The sequence below is a fragment of the Nipponia nippon genome, unplaced genomic scaffold, assembly GCF_047370975.1.
Source record: "Nipponia nippon isolate SJK-2023a ecotype South Korea unplaced genomic scaffold, ASM4737097v1 scaffold_1, whole genome shotgun sequence".
NCBI classification, from domain to species: domain Eukaryota; kingdom Metazoa; phylum Chordata; class Aves; order Pelecaniformes; family Threskiornithidae; genus Nipponia; species Nipponia nippon.
The window spans coordinates 102,253,011-102,278,376 of record NW_028262290.1 but is presented as its reverse complement, the minus strand read 5'-3'; positions in this window follow the sequence as shown (position 1 = coordinate 102,278,376).

Genomic DNA, 25,366 nt, shown 5'->3' with positions numbered 1-25,366 from the left:
CATCCAGTTCCCCTGGACTCAGGAGAAATAAAATCAAACCACCAAACCACTTCAAAAAAAGTCTAATGGAATTTTTAAAAAACAAATTATTATTTTAAACTCGGTTGCTTTCAAATCCAGATTTACATGCTATGTTACAAAGAGGATAAAATGTTCTCCCCTGTCACGTCTCCATTTGGAAGAAACTGCATTCTGAAGCAAGGGCTTTTCTTTAACTCATTTTTTAGCAGCGATGTAACCAGGCATTAAGCTGTATTTAAAATTCAACTTTTTCTGAGAACTTCTCTGAAAAAAATGCATTTGGGAGGTAAAGGGAAATATTTCTGAGGCAAATAGATTTTGATGCAAGCATCTTTCTGAATCTTTCAGCATTTTTTATTATTAGAGAAAGCAGAAAGGAAAATTAATTGGAAGGCAGTACCGCAAAATCATTCAAACATCTCCACGTAATTACAATTACAGCAGCAACATGGTAGGACTGTACTATTGCTACTGCAGTAAATAAAGCAGACTCTTGCAGTAAATCAAAAATTATTAGATTTAAATTAATGACATTAGATATTCATTTAGACTTACTGAATTTTATTAGACATGTATTTTAAGCCTCTTAAATGCTTGATTTATAGGGAATCTCTTCTTTTAAGGAAAGGACTGCAGAAAAAACATACCTTGTAAACAACATTCTTAATGTCATTTCTGTATGTCATTTTACAGAAAAAAAAAATAAAAATGATAGACATCTGTTCCACAGAACATAATGATGAACAAGACCAGCGTCGCACAGGTTTCCTTAGGATGGGTTTAAGATGATCCCACGACACATGAGTAGAGTGGATTTCACTCGTCACTCCTCATTAGTGCCAGCAAAGTTTTTAAATACCACCCCACTATCACACGTTCCATATCTGTTACTATTTAGAGAACTCTTTAAAAAGTATTGATAGTTTGCTTATATCAGTCTTCCACGGCAGTGTGTATCTACCTGTGCAAGCCTTCTTGAAACAGAAAATCACAACACATTTAAAACATGTCTAAAAGCATGAAATACTTTTCTATGTATACAAATAACCTATTATAGGCTCAATACATATATTGCATCCTCGCAGATGCAGATATTGTGTATACCATTTCTTAACAGAAAGTAGCTACTCTCTTCCCTTCAGTAGTACAAAGTCCCTTTCTTTGCTGTCTGCAAGAGATGCAAAGTTAAACCTGTCCTTAAACTGGAACCAAGATGAAATAGTTCCCAACTAGTGCCATATTTTCAAACTGCTACAACTATGGAAAGTTTCATAGTTGAAGGAAAAAAGAAAACATTATTTCAGTAGGTCGTTGTTCAGGTTCCCGTGAAGAAGTCCTAGGGGAAGGGAGAAAAGGCTGTTTTTTGCAGTGGTACTGTTTGGTGGTGTTAACGTTACAGTATGTCTCTGTTCCAGACAGAGCGCAGGTCAAATAATGACAGGTTTGCAAAGCATAAAATTTATAGCAATATTCACAATTGTTCAGGCATCTCTGACAATCTCACCTTCATTAAGCCTTCTCTGCATTCAACACATACACCAAGGGGATTCCCATGAACAACATTTTTAAAAGAACAATTTATAATTAAGGAACCAGTGCATGTTTTTCCAAGAGAGAATATTATCTCCAAAAAAAAATACAATGGTTGAAACCATGGAAGATAACATCCACTTTCATATCAAAAATAGGTTTAGGTTTTGTCTTTGCGCTTTTTTACAGATAAAATAGAAACTTTACAGGACAAGAGGCATTTTTGAAGAGAACACTCACTTTACAGTTCTTGTGTTTATTAAGTCATATCGTCTTATGCCAAGAAAAACATTTTCAGAAGTGTACCAAGAAAATAATTTTTAGAAGTGATTTATATTAGCTGAAAATATTTCTTGTTCTTTGGGGCCGTCTAGCTACGGCATTTACAGAATATGGAATATAAGGAATATCCCAATCTTATAATTTCTTTAAATAGAAGTTTTAAATACAGCATGTATAATGGCTTGATGTGGTAAAAAATAATTTTTGCACATTTTTTGTTCTCTTTAATTCTTTGTTGCCTGGTTTAGACGTATTACATAAATTTGGACACACGCAGTTACACACATGTATTTAGAGATACAGACTTAAATGAATGATTGCCATATAACCATATGCAATACATTCATATAATTTTTGATATGCTCCCAAAGAGCTGATTTTGTGTATTTATGTAGTAGATTATTTGTTTGCATTTTCCTTTCTATAAAACAAAGACTTTATGACTTTGTCAAACTGTTGTTAGAGGGTAACATGTAAATATCACTTGAAATTGCACACGGAAATCTGTTCTTATGCCCTTCTAGAAAAAAACACAGGATTAACGTGCCTCTTTAAATACATATATGTTACAGCAAAAAAGTTCATACAACAAATACAGCCTCTGCTTCTTTAATTATTACCATAATGTCATTCATATTTCCACAAAACTAAGAAACTGGGTTTGCTTGCCTCATTAGATAGAAATGTTTTATATGTTTGATGAATTCGTTTAATCAAATTCTCAAGCAAAACCAAGTGGACCTGACAGAATGTCAATGGCGTGAGGACAGCTGAAACAGCTGAACATGTGATGATGCAATGGGGCTCAGCCTCCTCCCACATACAGAAAGACGTTTAACTAAACAAATCACTAATCTCAATGATTACCGAAAGAAATAAAGAAAGAAGGAAAGAAAGAAAGAAGCAAACAAATCAATCCAAGAGTGAAAAAGTTTTTGAAAGTAAGTTTAAAATCCAGACATATTGAGATGTTTATGTGCGTGCATGTGCGTGCACGTATGTGCACGATGCATGTACATACATATCCGTATCTATGTACCATATGTACAACAACTTTATTTTAGCTATGTCTTGACACAGTTTTGTCTGGAGCATTGCAGTTTCTGTCCACAGGGAGTATGAGTGAAGGTCTTTAAAGAGGTACATGTTTTATTGTTGTGTGGTTGGCTTACATCCTTCGTTCTGACTATCCCTTCTATAAACCATCCCCTTTCAGATACGGCTTAGTTATTCTAGTTCTGGAGTTACAGTTCTTCTCTCATGATGGTCTATCTATCCACCTCCATGTGTGCATAAATCCAGCACTTCCAAAGGAGAAGGGGAGCAGCATAGGTATTTCCTGTGATTAAGATCTTTTGACTGGGAGTTGTACCTGTTTATATTGCCTTCACATTTGTTAGCATCCCTGAGTGCTTTGCTACTTAAAGTGAAACTAAAGTGATAAAATCTCATTTTTGATACTTTTCTCTCTATATCCCCACACAATGTTATTTATCAAAATCTCTTGAATTGTCTATAGTGACATTAATCTTTCAAATAGGAAAAAATAAATTAAAGATATTTTCTTATGGAAAGAAGAGATTATTCTCCATTCCTTCAGTAGTGCAAGCCATAACCCTGTTATGGTGTCTGTGGTTAGCAGTCTTGTGCTTGTCAATGTATATAATTTTGAATGTCTTCTAATTGCAACTTTAACTCTGCATTTCGTGGATTAGACTGTTTAATTTTGGAACAATAATCATTTCATAGACTCTAACATCTTTTCTACCTTGTTATATGTACTCTTAATCTAATTTTAAGACAAAAATCAGCAAAGAACAATGTGGGCTTGCTTGTCTGTGATATTTCTCCCAGTGAAAAAGTGCCAGATGAAAAGTCCAGTGAAATGTGCCAAGAAAAAGGCAGATTACAGGACTAACAGAAGTGCTTAACCCATTTCAGCTTAAACCGGTAGGCATCTTTTCTCCATCATCAATGTGGATGCCTACTGAGAATCTCTCTTTTCTGGTGAAGAAACAAGACCATGTATTGATACCATTTATTGTTAATTTTCATCCAACACCCACAGTTTGTCCTCTGTTTTGCTGCAGTCTGAGATAATATATTCACTTGGAATAAATACATTGCAAGAAGTCCGAAGTTTTTAACCACATCTCAAATGCAAGAGATACGAGGAGCAAAACCAAACCGTCTGCTACCTACTGCTCAAGTGCCCCACTGTATAAGTGACACTTTGCCATTTAAAAAAAAAAAAAAAACAACAGACTTACTTATAATTTACAAAGAAAGCCAATCAATAAATGAACTGTCGCTGATCAGCAGCAGTGCTGGCAGGGTGACATTCCATTATCCCGCCAGGTGTGTTGCAGTCATGTGAAGGCAGCTGTGGTGGGACGGGCTCAGCAGCAGCTTGTGCCCTCCTCCCTTGCCCTGACCTGCTGCACCCCTTCCTCCATCCCACTGCTGGCCCCGCATCCATGTGTGGTTTCATCCCGGTGTGCGGGGCGGAGGGGCTGGCTGTTGTGACGGCGTGGTGTCACTCAGGCTGGGTGACAGCCGGTTCTCCACAGACAGCGCTGTCAGAGAATCACAGACTTCCACATGTACGAGCGAAATTAACTTCTGTTAGTCTGACATTTTCTGCAATCAATACTCACAGGGTCCTTGTCTCTGGGATCAAAATTCATAAATCAAAAGCAGAAAGCATGAAATAAGGTATTTGATAAATCCATTAACTGAAGTGGAAGTGTACTTCTGTCACACTGCTTAAAGACTACAGTAGTGCTAGCAAAAGGGGAAGAAATCTAACAAACACGTTAAGTGAAGTGCTGGCTTGTGTTTGTTTGAATATATGGCTCAATCTCACCAGCTGAAGGGCTTTATGCCTAGGCAGGAAGCAAGTTGGCTTCCCTGGCCTCCATGCTGTGCACACTGCCTTCAGCAGGCAGAAAACCACCAACGAACCATTTTCTGGTGGACAATCCTCCCACTCCAGAGCAATCCAAGTTTAAGACAAAACTTCATTGCAAAACTAAACGCCACTGTAAACCACTCTGAATTCACTAAAGCTGCATGAACTTAATGTGCGGGCCATTGTTTTTAAAAGCTACAAGAAATTCCAAAGTACTGATAAGTGCTGAGAAGACTTTTGTTACCTCCTGCAGGCCAAACATCCAAGTGCCTCCTAAAGCCCCAGTGACTACCTGCCAGAAGCATTGGGTGCCCAGGAATCTTTTAAAAAAAACAGTCCTTAACACTAAACCAATTTATTCAGGTTTCACTAACAGCGATTTCCACACTTGTGGTTTAACCCCAGCTAGTAACTAAGCACCATGCAGCCACTCGCTCACTCCCCCACCGGTGAGGTGGGGAGCAGAATTGGAAGGGCAAAAGGGGAAAAGTCATGGGTTGAGATAAGGACAGTTTAATAACTAAAGTAAAGTAAAAAATAGAGCAGTAGTAATAGTAATAATAACAATAATAATAAAAACAAATAATAATAATACAACAGTAATACAAAGCAAGTGATACACTGTACAATTGCTCACCACCCGCCAATCGATGCCCAGCACGTCCCCCAAGGAGCGATCATTGCCCCCCGGCCAACTCTCCCAGCTTATATACTGAGCATAACGTCATATGGTATGGAATAGCCCTTTGGGCCAGTCTGGATCAGCTGTCCCAGCTGTGCCCCCTCCCAGCTTCTTGTGCACCTGGCAGAGCATGGGAAGCTGAAAAGTCCTTGCCCAGTGTGAGTGCCACATAGCAACTACTTAGCACTGCTTCGCAAGAACCAAAGCATCAGTGTGTTATTGGCATTGTTCTCATCCTAAACCCAAAACACAGCCCCATACAGGCTACCAGAAGAAAATTAACTCTATCCCAGCTGAAACCAGGACAACACTGCAGGCAAGGACAACTCTAAAAGCTAACGAAGGCTGAAGAGCAGCACATGCCCTCCTCCCCATTCACATGCACAGTCCTGACTGAGAATAAGAGGTGCAACCAGAGGCTAAGGGCAATGGAAACGTCTGTTGGACTGTAGTGTCTTCTATAGTGATGGTTAACATGATGAAAAATGCAAACAAATAAGTCTCCGAGAACTGTATCCCTCAATTTCTCAGCTGATAACTGTGAAAGGTTCTAATAACAGTTCAAGGCGACAAAAAGAAAGGTCTGGTCCTTACTGTTATTGAAACTTCTTACTATCACTTTATCCTGAAGCCATTTTGAAGAGAACATTGTGCTTTTAACACAGGATTAGCTCTTAGAATTCTTATTAAGGTAAAATTAAATTGTAATATCAAGTCCTCTCTCCATGAAAGCCAGTGGGGTTTGAAAACAGGGCCATATCCACACCTGGTGTCATCTGGTCTGGGTCTCTTCAAGTGACAGTAATTCTTCAGCAGCTAAAAATGCATCCCATGGTTTGCATACTCTTAAAATTTACTATAAAAAGATATATCTGCATTTTCAGCTGTGATTTATGATAAAGAATTAGTGGCAGAGATTTGCATTTGAAAACAAATAGCATTATTTTAACAGAACTACTTTTTGAAGAATGTATCATAACTGTGTTTGCTGTGATTGAAAACAGCAATACTTGCTTGATAAGGAAACTGCCTAATGGCAAAACCTTGTACCTATAATACATAAGAGGTAGCAGCAGACAAATTACACCACTTCTTTATATCACTTTAAATACCATGACAATACTTTTTCCTTTTTCATGCTATAAAATGAAGACAAAACAGCTGATTTTCTGTATGACAAAATCTTCTTTAAGCATTGCTTCTAAGTATAACTGCATGCTCTCAATGAACTTCCCATTTTATAGTTTCTGAAATTATGAGAACAATATTTTCAGCACATCTTATTCTATATTTAGTCACTACCTATCAATGAATAGTTTGATTTTGCTTTCCTCTAATTACAAGCTAGCCAATAATTAGAGCAGGTTTTTTCTATACAGATCTTCTGTCTTCTAAATCTGTCAATAGTTGTGATTTTCTAAGAGTCTGAATGTACTGTAATAGACCGATGAGAAAGATTTTTTTGCTGTTATGTACATTCAATAAAGTTTTTCCCCTATCACTTAAAGAATTCTATTATTTTCTTTTCTGCTCTGAATAATACAGGTCCCCTTGAGAAAACCCCTGTTAACAGAATAGAAGTCTGCCTTTAGCTTTAGAGAATAAAATTATTGGGCATGTCTAGCTTACCTGACTGTCTAGGTGAAGAAAGATTTGTATTTATAGTTATAACATCACACTTGACATAGAACCATTCTAAAACTAAAAAAGTTATTAATATATAGGCCTCTGATATTTACTATTCTACAAAACATCTGCATTTTTGGGAGCAAATTTTTTTTAGTGTGGTTACAAGCAACCTCTAACCTTATTTCTCAAACACATCTTTTTCAGGAATGTTTTCAACACTTTCTCAGGAACCCTGTGATTCCCAGCACTGTGTCTTCCCACAGTGGGAGCTGAGAAGCTACAGCAGCTACTCATTCTTCGTGGCTTTCCAAGCCACAAGATCCCTACCCCTTCGAATAGTCAATCTGATTCTTGGTCTGTCTGGCTGGCAGGTGACTGGCAGGTAGAGTGTCCTGGGAAGCTGGAGAAGCAGACAGCCTATCCACTGCTGGAAAGCCAGCAAGACAAATAATACCATTTTTATTTTTCCCAAAACTGTTCTGTTAGAAATATGTGGCTTTTTTTCTGCAGAAAGGAAATCTATTTTCCATTCAGCTTTTTTCAGTAGTTGCTACTGAAGAAGGAATCTGTATTACTGAAAGCGCTTTCACTTACTAAAACACAAACTTCAGTAAGTACACTCACAGCAGAATACGAGAATTTACCTTGCCTAACACAGTCAGTATAGTTGGGAACGTGGAAATATACCTGAGGTTTCCAGATCTGGATCCAGGATCATTAATTGATCCACACCTCTCCAGAAGAGCAAGGACCTAATCAAAAATAGGGTAGAAAGGGGGAACCATTCATAGCTTGCTCTTTTTTTGCTCTCCCTGCCACAAAGTTAACTACTCAGTTTCCTAGTTAAACCAATATGAGAAAAACTTCCCTTTGCTTATATATCCCATCAGCATACAAGACACTTAAGCCTAGGGAAGATGATGCTTCAGTGCCTAGCTCATTTTCATAATATCTTTATGTCTGTATCTCTGAAGAGCCACTTAGGAGAGTGTATGAAAAAACACGCTCAGGAGCAATCTTACTACCCAACAAACAGCTAACTAGTATATATGTTTCAACATTTAACTTTAAATACCCCCAATTTTCAAAATATATGTACAACTACAGTGACGTTTTAATTTTTACCAGAACTGCATCTTTCCAGTGTTTTTTTAATCCTCTGTAAAACATGGTGGTCTGTAAATTTTTAGGCTATGTTCTGTAGAAAAGAAGACAAGCGATTTCTGTTAACGTTATCCAGTACAACATGATAACATTCTTTAGGTATGGTCTGTTAAACCCAGAAATCTTCCAGTGGAAACTTACACTGGCCAGCAATGTTGTGACTGGAAGAAGCATAATTTGTTTTGGAATTTAAGAACATGATCAGGCAAACTTTTTATAAATGCATTTCATAAACTGGTTTTTTTTCTTATTTTGTATGCTTTATATGCCCAATGAAGAATCTTAGCTGTTGCTAAGTTGTACAAGTAGACATCTACAAGCCAAGTATTTGCAAGTCTCTTGAGGCTTGTTCAGTAAAACAGTTAATTCCTGCAACAGGAAAGATCATTTCAAAGATCTTGCACTGCTGAAATATGAGAACAGACGAATTTAAGCTTCCCATTGTTATGTCCCATTTGTTAACAGAGGATCTTTACTTTTACTTTTCATTCAAAAAATAACTAAAATATCATGACAAGGGAAATGGGAATAATTAATTTTTTTCTTTACAGAAACCCAATAAAATTACACTGATAATACACTGCTAGTAGCAAGTTTTCATTACAAATGTCTTAATTTTTTGCTGTTCCTTTCGAGCAAAATATTCTGCTAGCTCTTTGATTCTAGTAATGAATACTACCTCCTTCTAATAAGCTCTCTTTACCCTTCAAAAGGGAAAGCTCAAGTGCCCTTTTTTATTTGAGGGCACATCTAGTAGTATGTGCTGATTATATATACTAAACAAAACCTTACATAGAGTTACAGTACTAAATATCTTTAAATTATAGCAATTGTATAGTATTGAATAGTATTTCACCAGTACTAAACATATGCTTCCTGCTGAATTCTGCGCTATAGTCCCAAGAAAATATCTGTTTGGCAGCAGCACTCACTAATATAAAAGCACCTTCTGCTTTGGCTTGCATTTTCTTATACGGATTTCTCTGTTGCATCGAAGATAAAAGTTAGACAACATAGATGCTTACAGTCTATGTGGATGCTGAGACCTTTGTAAAAGTGAGGAGGAAAAGAGGAGAGTCTTCTTGTAAACACGAGTGCAGAAGAGCTCCAGTGGTCAGAGCATTTGTCACTGAAAAGCAACAAGAAGATTAATTAGGGGATGAGAAGATTCATGATGAAAGTGTGTGCCTCCATGCGGAGGGAGTGTCCCTTGGGTCTGGAAGCTCAGAGATGAGAGAGTTTTCTTCCTTTCTGTTCTAGGTCCCTTTAATTAAAATTCCTACAAAAGACAAAGGTTTAGGATTTTGATTTGGTGTTTTGGTGTGTTTACTGCTAGAAAGCAAATAAACTCATCTGGTACTCACCCATATTTCTCAGAATCTCCCCATTTCCCCTTTCTTTTTCTCCACACATACTTTTTCGAGCAGCTTTATGCCTCCATCATGGAGGAGAGAAGCTCGATATGTATCTACCATTGCTTCCCTCATGCTTCCAGTGCTTTTCCTTGAGTAGTCTCATGTCGGTTACTGTGCTACTGGTCAGAGTAGACAAAGAGAACCAACATAAGAAAATAGCTACCCTATCTAAAGAGTGTTACAGTTCACTGCTGTTAACTGTACTTATAGCTTCCCTAAAATTATAATGTAATGTGATGGCTCTCACTTGGCAAGAAATATGGGAAGCTATGAAAATAATCTTTCATTTCTATTTCACTGGACACAGCTGTTCTAAAAACACACAAGCAGGTCAATAGTGTCTTTGCTATACTTTCGCTTTCTAACCTGAAACAAAGGAATAATGGTGAACCGTTATTTCAGCATCTGCAGTATTCCCTAGCCAAAGTGCAGGGGTTACATCAATACTGAAATAGAGATATCTAGTCATTTAGGGCAAGACTGCTTTGTTTTCTTTTAAGTATATAAGTAAGTGATATTGTATTATGACTTTTGAATTCTCTAGAGTTTCACAAAGCCTGTTAATATCTTATGACTATGGTAGTTACTTAAATGCCCATGGTATAATAAAACAGACAGCCCTTAATTATATTTACTTTTCTAGGAATAGCTTTTCAAAAGCAAGGATGAAGAAAAGACTTGCATCTTTGCACAACCAAAACAAAGCTGCAAAGCTAATACAGATCTTTCTCTGAAAACCCGCCATCTCTTATGCCTTTTAGAATTTAGAATGCTTTGGGATGGAAGGGACCTTTAAAGGTCATCTAGTCCAACCCCCCTGCAATTGGCAGGGACATCTTCAATGAGATCAGGTTGCTCAGAGCCCCATCTAGCCTGTCTTTGAATGTTTCCAAGGATGGGGCATCAACCACCTCTCTGGGCAACCCGTTCCAGTGTTTCACCACCCTCATCATGAAAAATTTTTTCCTTGTGTTCAGTCTAAATCTACCCTTCCTTAGTTTAAAACGATTACCCCTTGTCCTGTTGCAGCAGGCCTTGCTAAAAGGGCTACCCCCATCTTTCTTGTAGGCCCCCTTTAAGTACTGAAAGGCTGCAATGTCTCCCCGCAGCCTTCTCTTCTCCAGGCCGAACAACCCCAACTCTCTCAGCCTTTCTTCATAGCAGAGGTGTTCCATCCCTCTCACCATTCTTGTGGCCCTCGTCTGGACCCACTCCAACAGGTCCATGTCCTTCCTGTGCTGAGGACTCTAGAGCTGGACACAGTGCTTCAGGTGGGGTCTCACCAGAGCAGAGGGGCAAAATCACCTCCCTCAAACTGCTGGCCATGCTTCTTTTGATGCAGCCCAGGATACGGTTGGCCTTCTGGGCTGCGAGAGCACATTCCCAGCTCATGTCCAGCTTTACATCTACCAGTACCCCGAAGTCCTTCTCCTCAGGGCTGCTCTCAATCCCTTCATCCCCCAGCCTGTATTGATAGCAGGGATTGCCCCAACCCAGGTGCAGGACCTTGCACTTGGCCTTGTTGAATCTCATGAGGTTCACATGGAACCTTTGGAGGCAGGAGAATGCCAGGCAAGCTCTGGGAAGCTCCTGTAGTTCCACTTTCCATCCTGCCCCAGCACGCAGTGCTGTTGCCAGTCTGCAAGTGTTTACAAGACACATCAGTAGTTGTGATGTTTAATTATCTTTTTTACACATATACAGTTCACAGTTCTAGTGGAGATGAGAAACCACAAATTGGACATATCCTACTGTGCATGAAGGTAATATGCTAGTGGTTCTTGCCTCTTCCTTCTGTCTCTGAATGAGTAGCTGACAAGTTTGATGGCAGACTGTTTAAAGAAGATTATAATGATAAAGTATTTTAAGCTAGCAACAACAAAGTAGATGGGAGTTGCAACCTAGATGTAGCTGTTTCAAGCATCTAAACTCATTACCTGTTCCAGCCTCAGGCTCAAGCAGAAAGAAGGGAGGTTGGTAAAGCATGAGAGCTATTTGCAAACATTTTAAAGTACTGTGGTGCCAGTCCTGAATTTGAATGGAAAGCTGTGAGAGAGCTATGTGAGAGCTTTAACCCACTGGGATGACAAGCAGGAGAGAAGCTGCTCCTTACCTGCTAAACTGGTACCTAACGTAAGTTGGCAATACCAGCAAAAGGCTTAGTCCCTCTCATTGCAACTTTTTAGCCATACAATATCTACCTCAAGGAGCCCTGCCCTTTGCTAGTAGAAACATTTACATAGCCACACAGCCAACGAGATCTGGTTGGAAGTGAACATAATCCCCCCAAAAAAGAGCAAGTTTTAATGTGCATCAGTTGCCTGATTCAGTTCTCTAAACTGAGACAGAAGTCTTATGCACAAAGAAAGGGACTGTGGGGAGCAGCCCAATGCAGAAATGAATTTTGTGAGCAACGAGAGGAAGAAACCCTCCTGTTAGCAGAACTTCTGCCTGTGCTTGCTAAAAGTTACCACAAAACTATGATCTTGGTTTTGCTTCAAAAACCATGATTAGGTGGTATTCCCGCTCTTGACGCTAATCCTGAGCCCTTCTTTACAGCCACGTGTTGCTCTATGATTGCCACGATGCAGGTCTCGAGTGCTTGCAGAGGGTGCCAGAGCTCACATGTGGGACTTGGGTTTCAAGAGTGCTTCTGACTTTCATGTGTGGACACAGTGCAGCATGAGGCAGTTTTGAAATTCAAAACCAAGCTAAATCAAGTGCATCTTACCTTACAAGGTCTTACTGCATACTAACTGAAGTTAAGAAGAAAGGGGAATAAAATTGTGCCTGCAAGAGAATAATTTAATTCACTTATTGATGCCTACAAGGTAAAGTGCACTTTTCTCACTATGCTTATCTTGATAACTATATGCTGACTTAATTTTTCTTCCTTTAGGTAGCCTAATGTTTTAAAGGCTTTTTCCAATCTGTGATTGAATATTTATTTCAGCTGATAGCCCATGAACCACCTGAGCACATTTAAATGCCATCCACCACATAACAAACACTGATTTCCTGCTAGGAGATTAGGGAGCTGCAGCAGCTACACTGTGTTATTGTACCATGGTGGCAGGCTGCCAATATGTTCATTCACATTTGTAATTTCTGTCACTTGTGTAAAAGACTAACAATCATGTGTTATTAGAATCAAATATTTTGATAAAATCTCAAATGTTTATCCAAGACAGTTGTATCCTCTTCCTTGAAATTCTGTGATGACACATTCCTCTATTACACAAAGAGTAAATAAACAACCACAAAATAAATACCTGGTTATACATTTACTTGTAAGCTTTTTTTTCCTGTGATGGGGAAACAATTTACTGGTTACAAAAAAAACACAAAATACTGAATGGCACTTCATGGGATTTTTGCATGGTTGGATGACTCTCCTAGTTAACTCATGTCTTTTTCACAGAAACAGAAAATAAGTGCATCAAAATAGCAAATCTTCTTTTGAGCCAAGACCAATGTAGATTTCTTAATAAAGTGACAACTTTTAGTTCTCTGGTAGACCTGCAACAATGCAATTGCCTAGAAAGGCTGCTATTGTTACAGCTACTATGTAGATAATGTATGAGTGTGACACAAGATACTAGTGAAGTAGAAAACAAGGGGTTGTTGGCACAGTCCCCATGTTCTCTTTACAGGACAATTAGAGACACTCTGCGTTGTCAAAACACTTTTCAAGATTTAGTCACAAGTTTGAGGTAATCTACCTATGATTACTATTGGCAAAAGGTGAACTTGATTTTCTAAAAGCGTGCAAGTGTTTTAGCATAATTAACTTAAAATAGCAAATGTTATCTATATTTATTAGAATTTCATGACAAATAGAGATAACAAACTAAATGCAAATAAGTTTTCTACCTGTGTCCTTTAAAGTTTTCGTTGTCTATACAGAGGAATTTAGACAGTACCTAAGCGGGTTCTGCATATAATGGGCTGCTTGTAGGAAAAGAAAGGGGACTATATAAAGGACTATATAAAGGGGCAGTGCTCTCCTGGCTCTTACTGCACTATATTATCAGTATGTGGTGGCATATGGCATGCATGCCAACCCATCGTTTATCACTTGCATCTCTCCTTTAAAGAAGCTGAGGTGGAGTACAGTAAACAGTGTGCATACAGTTCTGAAGCACAACTCATTTGCACAATTATTTTATTGCTATGTGTGCAATTATATTAAAAGTTAATTAGTTTACCCCTACACTAAACAAGTCTAGCAAACTTAACCGCTCCCACCTTGTTCAAATTCTTCATTTTTTTCTACTGTAAGGTCTATGCCTTTAACACGTGCTGCTTTTATTATAAACCTAATCCTAAGGCTAAGAATAGTTTGTTTTTCTAAAAGAAAGCTTTATTTGTCAGTCCAAAGCTATCTAAGCATCTAAGAACCCTACTGTATTTCTTATTCTTTGGTCTGTGGATGCAAGGGTACTTTAAAGCATGATCTTCGGTTGGCAGCAGCAATGGATCATCTGAGTGGCAACTCGCGGGGACCTTGTTTAAGGGTGTCTCTTTGAAGCACAGCATGCATGCTGCCACTGCGCCCATTTCCTTTCTGCAGGGTAAGCTTGCCACCGTATGGAAACCACATGGATTACTTAGTGGAGGTCGGGCTACCACTGATAGCATAACTAGATTTTCTATCCCAATTGTAAAAAGTTCGATGGAAAAGAAAATACACAGTACAATGGCAGGAGAGGAAATGTGGCTCTTTGTGAACCCTCCTTTGTACTTTAACACCAGTCTGAGCCCTCCATTCAAGGCTGAGTCCTGAATGGTTATTAGCTAACCATTTTTATGTTAAGGACAATCAACTCCGATCTGTGGTTTCAGTAAGTACAAATGCTGAAAAATTCAAATGTGGATACAAATTTGGTGTTTGACTTTCCTTTTTTTTTTCCTACTCGCACTAAAAGGACAGATCAGACTCCAATTCTAGTGATACTGCTTAAATAACACCATTTTATTTAAGGCAGTAACACCAGATTTACAGAAGCATACTCTAGTTCCAACTTGCTTTCTCTAGAGTGCTCAGTATTTTCCACACAAACAATTTAAGAAGTTGTTTGGCACTTGGAATTCAAATATATTACTTCTAGGGCCATGACACAAGAATTACAATCACAATTAATGGCATGTCAATACTTTTTAAAGAAAAATATTGATGTCCAATGGGTAATCAGGCACTTACTAGATACTATGATCATCTTTCAATGAATGCCATCCATCTAAACCGGGCGCTCAAATTACACCAAAGTTTTGGAGATGAAAGTGTGAGAAAAAATGTGGAGTAGCACTGAACTAGAACATACAGAATAGGCAAACTACTATATCTTGCAGCTAACACCTTTAGGAAATAGTCTTATGGTTGATAAAAATGGCAGAAATCCCACTGGGTTTTCAAATGAGTTGGAATGAGAGGGCAAGCGTCTTATCCTTTTTTTTTTCCCATAATTTTCCAAAATGGAAAAACAGTTAAGTTTTTTCATCTCAGTAGCCTACTTTCCTCATTATATATCAATGTGTAAAATATAGCTATGTTTTCATATATCGCATAAACATGTATTCATCTTTAGCATTCTCCAGTATGATTTCAAAGCAGTTTTTGCTATCAAATTTTCACAAATAAAGAATAGCACTTGATTAGATTTTTGAAAATTTACTGGTTTGATTTACAACCTGAGACGAATAGCCTTTAAAAACTTGGTTCTCTGGCCAAAGCTTTCACAAACTTGTCAGTGATTTCTGCGTGCTTTTAAGCTCTAAAGCTTTTAACTCAGTGGCATAAAACTGTTCCTCCCCAAAAAGCAATGAACACTGTCAGTAGGCAGTACTGATATTTAGGCCAATTAATAGAACAAGCTCTTCCACGTACCTGTGACAGAGGGTAAAAAGCACCAGCTATCCACATACTCGATGTATACTGCTGCATATGTCATCACACACAGGTCCATACTCAAGGCTTCATTCAGAGAGCATCACACTGGAGTCATGCAGTTCACTATCTGGTTTTGTGGGTTTTTGTTTGTTGTTTGTTTTTTTTTAAAAAAATTCATGCACAGATCTGTTTCAGTGCATGGGGACTATCAGACTGCCATATAATTTTCCAAGAAACTGATGAAATACTATGATTATCAAATTGAAACATGAGATAGGAGATAGTGAAAGGTATGATTATAACACAGTTACATTAAGCTCCTGGTGACAGCAATATTTACCTTTTAAAATAATGAAGATTGTGAAAAGACTTCTGAAAAGTTGACTGTTTTCGTGGTTTTTTTTAGAGTGAAACCTTGAATGTAAATGATTCTGATTATAAATGGTTTACTTCTGCAAACAAAAAATCACTATCACATATTTTCAGTTACATTTTTAAAAACTATTTTCATCTTGGTCTAAAGACATTTCATGGAAAAATATTGGAAAATATCTTTAAAGCACAGAAAGAAATGAAACATTTAGAAAATTTGCAAAATTCTTTTTTTTCCCTACAACTATCCCATCACTGAAAAAAAAAAAATAAACCCCTTATTCCTTCCCTGAAAGATTTCTTCATTAAAAAGGAAGATTTTTGCCTTGAAGGGACAGGTAATGCTTCTCAATTTTAATATGTTAATTAATTGCCAGATTATAATTTCTATGGAATTGAATTTGAATTCCATATTAATATTTAATGAATTAACTAAGACTAATTTAATTCTAATGAACACCAACACATTTAATGATGATTGGTTGCTTATTTTTTAAAAAAAATGCATAATAAATATTCTAATTTTCTGAGGATTGCTGTTGAGAATTTTCATTTTGTTTTATGTGTATATCAACTGAAAAAGTACCTTGAGGGATATTTCTCATCTCATCTGAAAACCTCATTGGTTGTGGCTGCTCTTTGGAGAAGCTGAAAAATTTTCAGTGTTGTTTTAAGCAATGTCAGATTTTGTATTTCAGTTTTGTTTTAAAACTTGTCTAACTAACTTCACCAGAATTAGTGATACTTCCCTAGATTTGAATTTCTATGGGAGAAACAAAAACCTTTCCTGTGGAAAAGAAATTAACAAGAATTCTCTTCCTCTTGGTGCGGGGGCACAGCTATGCTAACAAAACCAAAAAAGCTAGGAAATAATTTAAGAAACTAAATTTGGAAACTAAATAAAATCTTGTAGGGTCACAATGCTGCGAGAGGATCTGTAACTCTTTTCCATGCAACTTGCCTTCTTTACACGTTTTGCTAGTACGTTTTTATACCTGGATTTCAGTAAAATCTGCAGCACTGGGAATCACTATATGCTTTTTCGTGTTATGTCACTACTACTCAGAGCAACTCTAGTCAATTCAATGTTTTAAAAACAGCAAAAATAAAAGGAAGAAAACTAAACCAAATCAAACAGATCAAATACACAAGTGGGCTCGGGTAAAAGAGCCCTCTTCTAGCACAAGCAGCAAGATGTAGGGACAAAATCTCACTAGGAATCATCCAGCATTGGTAAATCTGTATGTTCTCACTGAGAGAAGGGCTTAGAACCTTTAGAGAGGCCTGCAGGATCTATCTTCAGTCCTCAAAAAATCAGCTAGAAAAAGACTCTCAGTGCCCACGTCCCATCGTTACTGCACTGCTAGTAATCTCTGTGGTGGCCCCATGGAGTTGCTTATGGTTGTTCATTGATGCCACTGAAGGCTGCAAAAGAAAATAAATCTACACACTTCCTGGGTTTATGATCTCCATCTTTTCTCCTAAAAAGCAGAAAAGAATGGTTCCCTGGAGAGAATCCACTATTTGGGGGAGGAAGGAGGGAAGAGAAAATCATAGCCATAGTCTTTACTACTATTAAACCAACTCACAAGAGTCTTAAAGGCAGTCCCATAAGTACACCATAGCTCTTCTAGAGCAATTTATAACTGGAAACAACTGCCAATATACACAAAGATATTCCTGGCTGTGTTATGAATGATACTTTTGTAAAGCAGCATATTTATGCAATATATTCATTAGGATCAGCACCACATAACAGCATAGCATTTGGTAATGACTATGGAGATTAGTAATAAACTATTCATTCATGCAATTATTTGCTACCAGAAAAATCAGTTAGTGATAACTGAATATGAACCAACCACTTTTAAAGGTGAAAAAGTTTGACTACAAACTCTAAAAAGGCTATTCAAATACTCTGACACAGGCAAGATATCCTTCCAAAAAGGCATTAAAAATATTCTGCTTTCTTGGCCTAATCTTTACTTATCATAACTTCTCTGAGGAAGAAAATGTTATGAATCATTACTTATTGATTGCCTTAAGTGCACTTCTTAGAGTGCGATAGCATAGCGTGATCATATCTGTTTGCAAAAAGTAGTGTAAGCAGATGCCTACCTCAAAACCTATCTTTATTATTTATGCAATTAAGTGTGTGGCTGCATAAAGCTCTGTGCCTATGAGCAGTAATATTATACCATCCTGACGTGGGTTTCACTGCTGTATAAATGAAGCCCATATTAAATTTACAAAGGTTACAAAACCATTAGCACTGATGGCTTTTAAGGAGTAAACATTTACCATGACTCATACTTTGTTCATTTGTGCCATTTGGAAATTAAGTATTCTTAATTGTTGTAATACACCGCAAGTTCCAACGCTTCTCAGCGATGGAGGCACGTAATTCCCCTGTAATTTAAGTAAAGTATTCTAATTGATTAATTGGGTTTTCTTGTAAGATTGCACAGGAGTTTTAGATGCAAGAAGGTTATCCTTGTTCTACGTAACATAAAAATGCTTGAACCTGCAATATAAAGTAATGTTATCTGTGCTGGGTGAAAGTACACAGCAATACAGTCTAAATGAATGACCATTTTTGCTGGCAACAAGTGACTTGTACTTTACATCAAACATGCACTATGGGAGGTGAGTGGAGATAAAAGCTTTTTTTTAATGCCATTTAACATTTGCTGTCAACCTTGTTCCTTGTGCAGCCTGTCATTTGTAGGATCAATTTTTGTTTTGTTTTTGTTTTACTTGATGTGAAAGTACTTCTGTAAAAGTACTGTTTACTTCTCACTGCATAAAAACATAAGCAGGAAAATCCTGACATAAACAAACAAGAAAATGTTAGAGGAGATTCATCATTGTTAGGCAGACTTCAAAAATGGGGAAAGAAAGAGTGAGAAAGAAAGAAATGGAGAGAAGAAAAAAAGCCTGCAATTAAAAAAAAACCCTAAAGTTTATTTTTTGCTTAAAAAAAATGTACTCCTGAACAATCAAGTTAGCAAAGTAAAATACAAGCAAATCCATACTGTCACCAGTTGATTTAACTGACTTAACCCAGGCTAGCTATAGGATCACCCCTGAAGTTCCCTTGTTATTATGGAGAGCTGCTTAAGTTAATTGTGCTGCAGGCTTTAGAAGGTAGAAGCTAAAATACACATGTGGACTCTGGAAATTATTTCATACATCACAATAAACCAAACTGAATATTTAGTGATTTTGATAAGATTTTTCTTATGAGTTTTTGTCATTCTTTTTAGAAAAGAGGTGAATTGCTATTGGATTTTGAAGTAAGGAGCATTAATATTTCCAGCATGTCACAGGCCATTATAAACTTTACATTGGATAAAAGGTGAAAATTCATGTAAAAATATTAAGCTATGAGTAAAGCTTTCAAAGACGTGGCCATCAATAAAATAACTACACATTTTGTCTGTTGTTTAGCTGAAATGTGACTTCAAATGTAAATAAAAGTTTGCTTTGATGGCATTTTCTGCCTTTTCTCACAATTATAAAAATGCTCAAATATCTGCAGCTCCCCCTGGAACAACAGACATGTTGTTCCACAAGTCTCATCTATCTTAGGCAAATTGCAGAGGTCTAGAATGATCTCAGGGAACATCTTTTCCCCTCCCTCCCTCTTCTATCCTTGCTTTCCTCTCCTAAGACTGATTCCCTCAGAACCGTGCTGAAAACACTTTCTTTAAATGTCAAATTATCCCTCTTTTAGAGTAGGTATGTTGATTTGTTGCTTTCCCCCAGCTTTTGAAGGCACTAAGGTTGCAGAGGACTAGATGCAATACTTAATTTATCCATTCTGCTGAACTGACCCCCAAAATTGGGCTTACTCACAGAGTGGAAGAAGGACAAGCCTTTTCCCTTTCCCACCTCCTCACAAGCCTGGTTCTGTGAGAAGCTGCTCGTTCCACTGCCTTCACTATTTCAGCGAGGGAGGTGGTGGAGACATCTGCAAAGGTCTCCCTACTCACTCATTCTGTATGAACAATTGTGCTTTAAAACTACTCAAAGTGGTGTTATAAAATGACAGGACTGCCTGCCAAGACCAACATTTGCTTGGTAAGGCATTTATCTCACTCTTCACGATGTATTTTTAAAGCACTGGCTGTTTAAAGGAGTTGGATTTTTTGGGAAGCATGCAGGACACAATTGTCCACCTCAGCACACAGTTTGAGGAGGTTTATTGCAGAATTCTAGATTGGGTTTCTGCTGTATGAGCAGAAAAGCCCCAACTCAAGCTAACAGATCATTTGAATTAAAGGTGTGCAGCTGATGCTTGCTTTGTTGCAAATGTTTAATTCTCTCTTCTTGCATCTCCTTTCCCCTGCCTCCCTTTTGTTGCTTGCTTTTTGTAGCGTTTCTCAAAAAAATACATGCTTCCCTCTCTTCACATGAAGTTTATTCCTAACAACGCCTGCCTCTCTGTCACACCAGCTCACAATTTGTATCACCCAATACACTAAGGGCCACAATTCATTTCAGTCATGGTTCAAAGCTATCCTGAAATAATCACAAAGTGACACTGTGAAATTACTGTAAAAAATTGTGCGGCAGTGTCATGACATTTTATAATTGAGACCTCTAGTACTCATAGCTCTATCAAAGCCCATAAGGAGGAGGGGAAAAAATTGTGTTTTGACAGACATAGCAGCCTGAGATGTGCAAGCAAGATTGTATAAAGTCAGCCATGTAGAAAGTTATCAGATGTTCCAGTTTGTGCCCCCATGAAATTGGCACAAATCATCTGGATTTGACTTCAGGAAAGTGGTTAGGAGTAACATGAGAGAGTAAACGAGGAGGTAATGGCCACTCAATGACTTAACCTATGTCACAGGGCAACTAACATGTCAGCAAAGAATCAAATAAAGATGAATGAGCTTATCAGAGGACCATGCACTGCCTCATTGGGCCCAATTTAATTAAACAGAGAAACTGTTCATATAGAAAGATTCATAGAGCAACCACATACAGTAAGTGCTATAAAAGTAAATCAGAGCAACACACAAACACTGTTACAGGCAGCTGCTATGTAATGTTTTCTCTCATAATACTGATGAAAATCATGAGATGATCAGAATGATTTGACCAGCCATACACATCTGGTCAGTAAAGGTCTGATGTGCGATTCACAAGAGCTGATGTTCGATTCACAAGAGCTGAAGATGCTGCACGTATGAACCAGCTATCTGGTGATAAATGGAAATTTTCCTAGTCAGTCTACTCTAGAGCTTTCTCTGAGTGTGTGAAACAGGTTGCCCTGTTCGGGGAAGGGCTCAAGCATGTCTCCCAAAGGAAATGTTGCTATATGAAGTCACTTCCCTTGCATCAGAACACTTCTCTGGATAAGAAAAATATTTTTCTTTGGTCACAGAGGAGGCAAAACCGTAAGTACATTTAATTACCCACAAAAAAAAAAAAAATCTAATATAACCAGCCTAGCAAACTGTTAAGAAAAGTGGAGAGAAGAAGAGGGGGGCTAAAAGGAATGAGATGCAAAATAAATCAGGTTTACTTAGAAAAACAAAAAGTTAAGGTAGTAGCATTTCACTTCTGGGTTGTAAATGCCATTTCATGGTTAGGTACTTTCAGTCTGACAGTATCAGTTTTGTATTCTGGATCACCGTATTTCACTGTAAGGCAACATAGTCTAGCACTGCTCTCAACCTTTATTTGAGTATCGCCAGGCCTGGGGCAGCAGAGGTATTACTTGCCAGAGGTGTGGCACATTAGCAGGGGAAGATATGGAACACCATAATGTCTGTACCATGGCATAAATTTCTCCCTTGCAATGTGAAAGGGTAGGAAGGAAATCCCTTGCCTCAAAGCAGTGAGGGACCTCTATATATTAAAAATACTGGAGTACTCTCTTAGAGTACTTTATTCGTCATTCCTGGGAGGAATTACTGATTTTAAGATAGGAGTTTGGACCCTCAAAATCAAAATGGACAAGTAAAATGAAACATTCAGGCAATTTTACCTGTGGTTTAGACTCCAACCTTTTTTGTTTTCTCCTGTCACTACATCTACCAGCCCATGCAAGAGCTGCACTCTGCTATTACTGCTCTAAATAATAACAACAGCAGTAGCAGCTTGCACGTCATTTTTCAGTTAGCATGGAAGGGGAGCGTTCAAGAGATAGCAACAAGTTTCATGAGTTTTCTCCACCACTGTCACATGCTTTTCTTTGGGCTGAAGCAATAGAAACACCATATGTGTAAGCATGCCATTCCCAACAGCCTCTGAAACTTCACAGAATTTTTTTTCTTCCCCTCTTCCTAGGCATACAAGGTTCTCTTGAGTAGAAATATGTACCACAGAAAATACCACAAATACACATCACTGAAAAGTTCCATAACAACTGCAAATCAGGAGAAAGTAATGTAAAAAAAAAAAAGTTCAATTCTAGTGAATGAAAACATACATTATATTTACACATGCAGCAATAATGCTACAAAGACTTCAAAGTACTGGAGTTCATTTTCAGGTGGAACCTGTACACTGACATTTTTGGACTGTGAGGATTGCCTCACCGTCACTATTATCCCCCTTTTATCCCCCTGTAAAGTTCAGCAAGTGGTGGCCTACATCAGGTATTTCAAAAGAGGACTTGTAGCTACTGTTTTCCACCCAGAAGACTGGCATACAGAGGTGGGCAGGGAAGGGCAGAACTCAAGGGTGTTTGGAAGCTGCAGACCAGCCCAGCAGATACAGCAGGCAGCAGAGGAAACTTGCTGTGGATATGTACCAGCTGCACTTGTCTGTTGCTTGTCCAGAGGGAAGTGGCTGGGGGAGTCTCCAGGTGGGGCACGGTGGCACCAGGGAGTGCATCTCTGCCATCACTTTAGGGACTAAGAGGACCCCTGCCTTGCCTTCCATGGGAAGTACAGAAGCAGGGTAGGAAATGCCTCCAGAGCATTTGCCTTTAAAAAGTGTACCTCAAGTCTCTTCTGCACATCCACAAGAAGTCAGTGCTTCTCTGCCCTCTCCGTTGCTCTTCTGATCTTTCAGTTTAAGAAAAAAGTCATCTCCTATGTCGTATTTAATGGTACATCAGCATGTGCATGAATAAATTGACTTCAGACAAATAGGAGTATTTTTAGCAGGGATTGTTCCCTCAAGAAACATGTTTGAGCCAGATTTTTGGCCGCCTGCAATTTTGCCCTACTGTTCAAATGGCATAATGCCCACTCGCAGGCTGGTCAGACCTTAGGGCATAATTGTCAAACCAACAGTTGTTGAGATGTGCAGTTTCGCTACAGTGGAAATTATATTTCCCCTGATGTGGAAATCCTTTCTTTTTGCATCATTGAACAGTGCAACCACCAGTTTCTTTCAGTGTGACAGGTGAGCCATATTTATAAGATAAATTTAAAAAAAAAAAAAAGAAAATAGAGAAAGAAAAAAATCATGAAGAAACTACTACTTGATGCAAATAATGTAAGCTGTTTAACAAGAAGTCCCTGAGCACCTATGAAATTGCTGGCAATTTATATAAGAGGAAGAGCCTAAAAGGCATTAGTCATTAGCGACGAGTGAAAAAGAAATGGGGGGTGGAGAAGCAGTTATATACAACTCTCTTCTGCTTAATGCTGAGATGTAATGTTAAGAAAATGAGCATATGACGTATTTTGCAAGACTTTCTTTACTCCTATCAAACACACCAATTATGTGACAGTAGGATTAAAAGAAAATAAAAGTTTCCTCTCAGCTGCTGCCTGTTCTTGATATGAAACAAAACCAATGCAATGATTCTTTTTGCTGCTGTGGACAGAAGCCTGGAAATTTGGTACAATCATACCAGTATGGACAGTGGACTTGTAGGTTTTCCTTTAAGAGACTGTAGTTAGCATGGTGTTGTCAGTACTTCTGCGAGAATCTGTTTCCCCTCTGCGTGCATGACTCATTGTTCCTCTAATGAATGCTGCATTTAGTCATTAGTGCTTTGTCAGTTTGGGACACCTTCCATAAATAGGCACAGCAGGAGTATTCATTTCATTTTCCACGGTGAGCTACAGGACAGAGAGAGTTGTGAGATTAAATGCCTCGTATCTGAGCACTGATATCATCATTTCATCTCCCTAGAACTCAAGTCAGGCAAGTCTTCTGGAAACAACGACAAAAACTTCAAAAATTGGATCTTTAACTCATTAAATTTTCCCCAAAGACCCATCCTATATGCCCAGGCATGCACCTCTATGATCCCACCTTTTCCTTCACAGTCAGCAAGGATTGGAAAATCATCGATAGCTACATGAGTGCTAGGTATGAAGATGTGCATCTTGGAAATTTTATTTTCTGCACTTCATTTTACTGTTGGCTTTGTGAAGACATAGGTGAGAGAGTGCACATATAAGCATTGTTCCATTCGTGTGCACTTGGCTGCAAAGCCTTAGTTCTCCCTGTTGCTGGAGTTGTCCCCAGCATGGCCTGTGCAATGAAGGAAACATGGCATGTTCTCCTTCCCTGATGACTGAGCTGCAAGGCAAACTGTCCATATCACCACATGCAACGCCAGGAATTCAAGGCCATGATGGTGTTTTTCTTTGTTCTTGAGATGCCTGATCAAGAACTTGCTCCTGAATAAAAGTGTTTTTATTCTGAAATGAACTAATACATGCTTTACAGCAGGATTCAGCTACTTCTCCTCCCTTCTCCATTCTTCATGAGAAAAATCTGAATTCATTGAGAATCAGATATTGCCATAAAACAAAGAGAAATAAAGTTGTTTTTTTTTTCCTTTTTGTCAAACAGAACACACTGTTCTGCCTGAAATTACATGTTCTTTTTTCGGGGATACATAAGAAAGGTAAAAAAAAAAAGAAGAGTTAGATCCTAAGAGGATGAGACAAAGTAAGTCTGTGGGACAGGGTCAACAGGAGACCTTCCTCATTTCCTTTCATTGGATGCTTAGTGGGAGCACTAATCCAGGATGTGGAAAGTCAGGTTCAATTATTTCCTGTCAAAGAGACTTCTTCCCGGGATAGTTATGTGATGAAGATGTGATGAGTATTGTGAGAAGAGGCATTTCTGTTCTCCCTGTGGTAGCTACTCTGTTCTGCATAGATTTAAGTAGGGTCTAGAGCAAAAGTTTTTCCGTTGCTTTTCAGAAGGATGTCCTCATGCGGTTGCCTCATGTTTTTCTGGAAAATCTATTATGAATCAAAAAGTGGGCATGGTTTTAGTTTTCCCACTCTCCAAAAGAGTGTCCTAACCTCTAAGATGGTCCCAATTTTGTTTTGCAGATGAGCCTCTTTGAGAAAACTGGCCATATTGTGTACTTCAGTGTGTCCCTTAATAAACCATGCTTCATGCTATGCTCCACCAGTAATGTTCTTATGACGGGCCAGTCCCTGGTTGAGAGTGACTGCATTAGCCCAAGTAGAGGATTTTTCCAGTAAAGGCCCTCTCAGTCCTTCCTACCAGAAATGTTCCAGTTTGCATGAAAT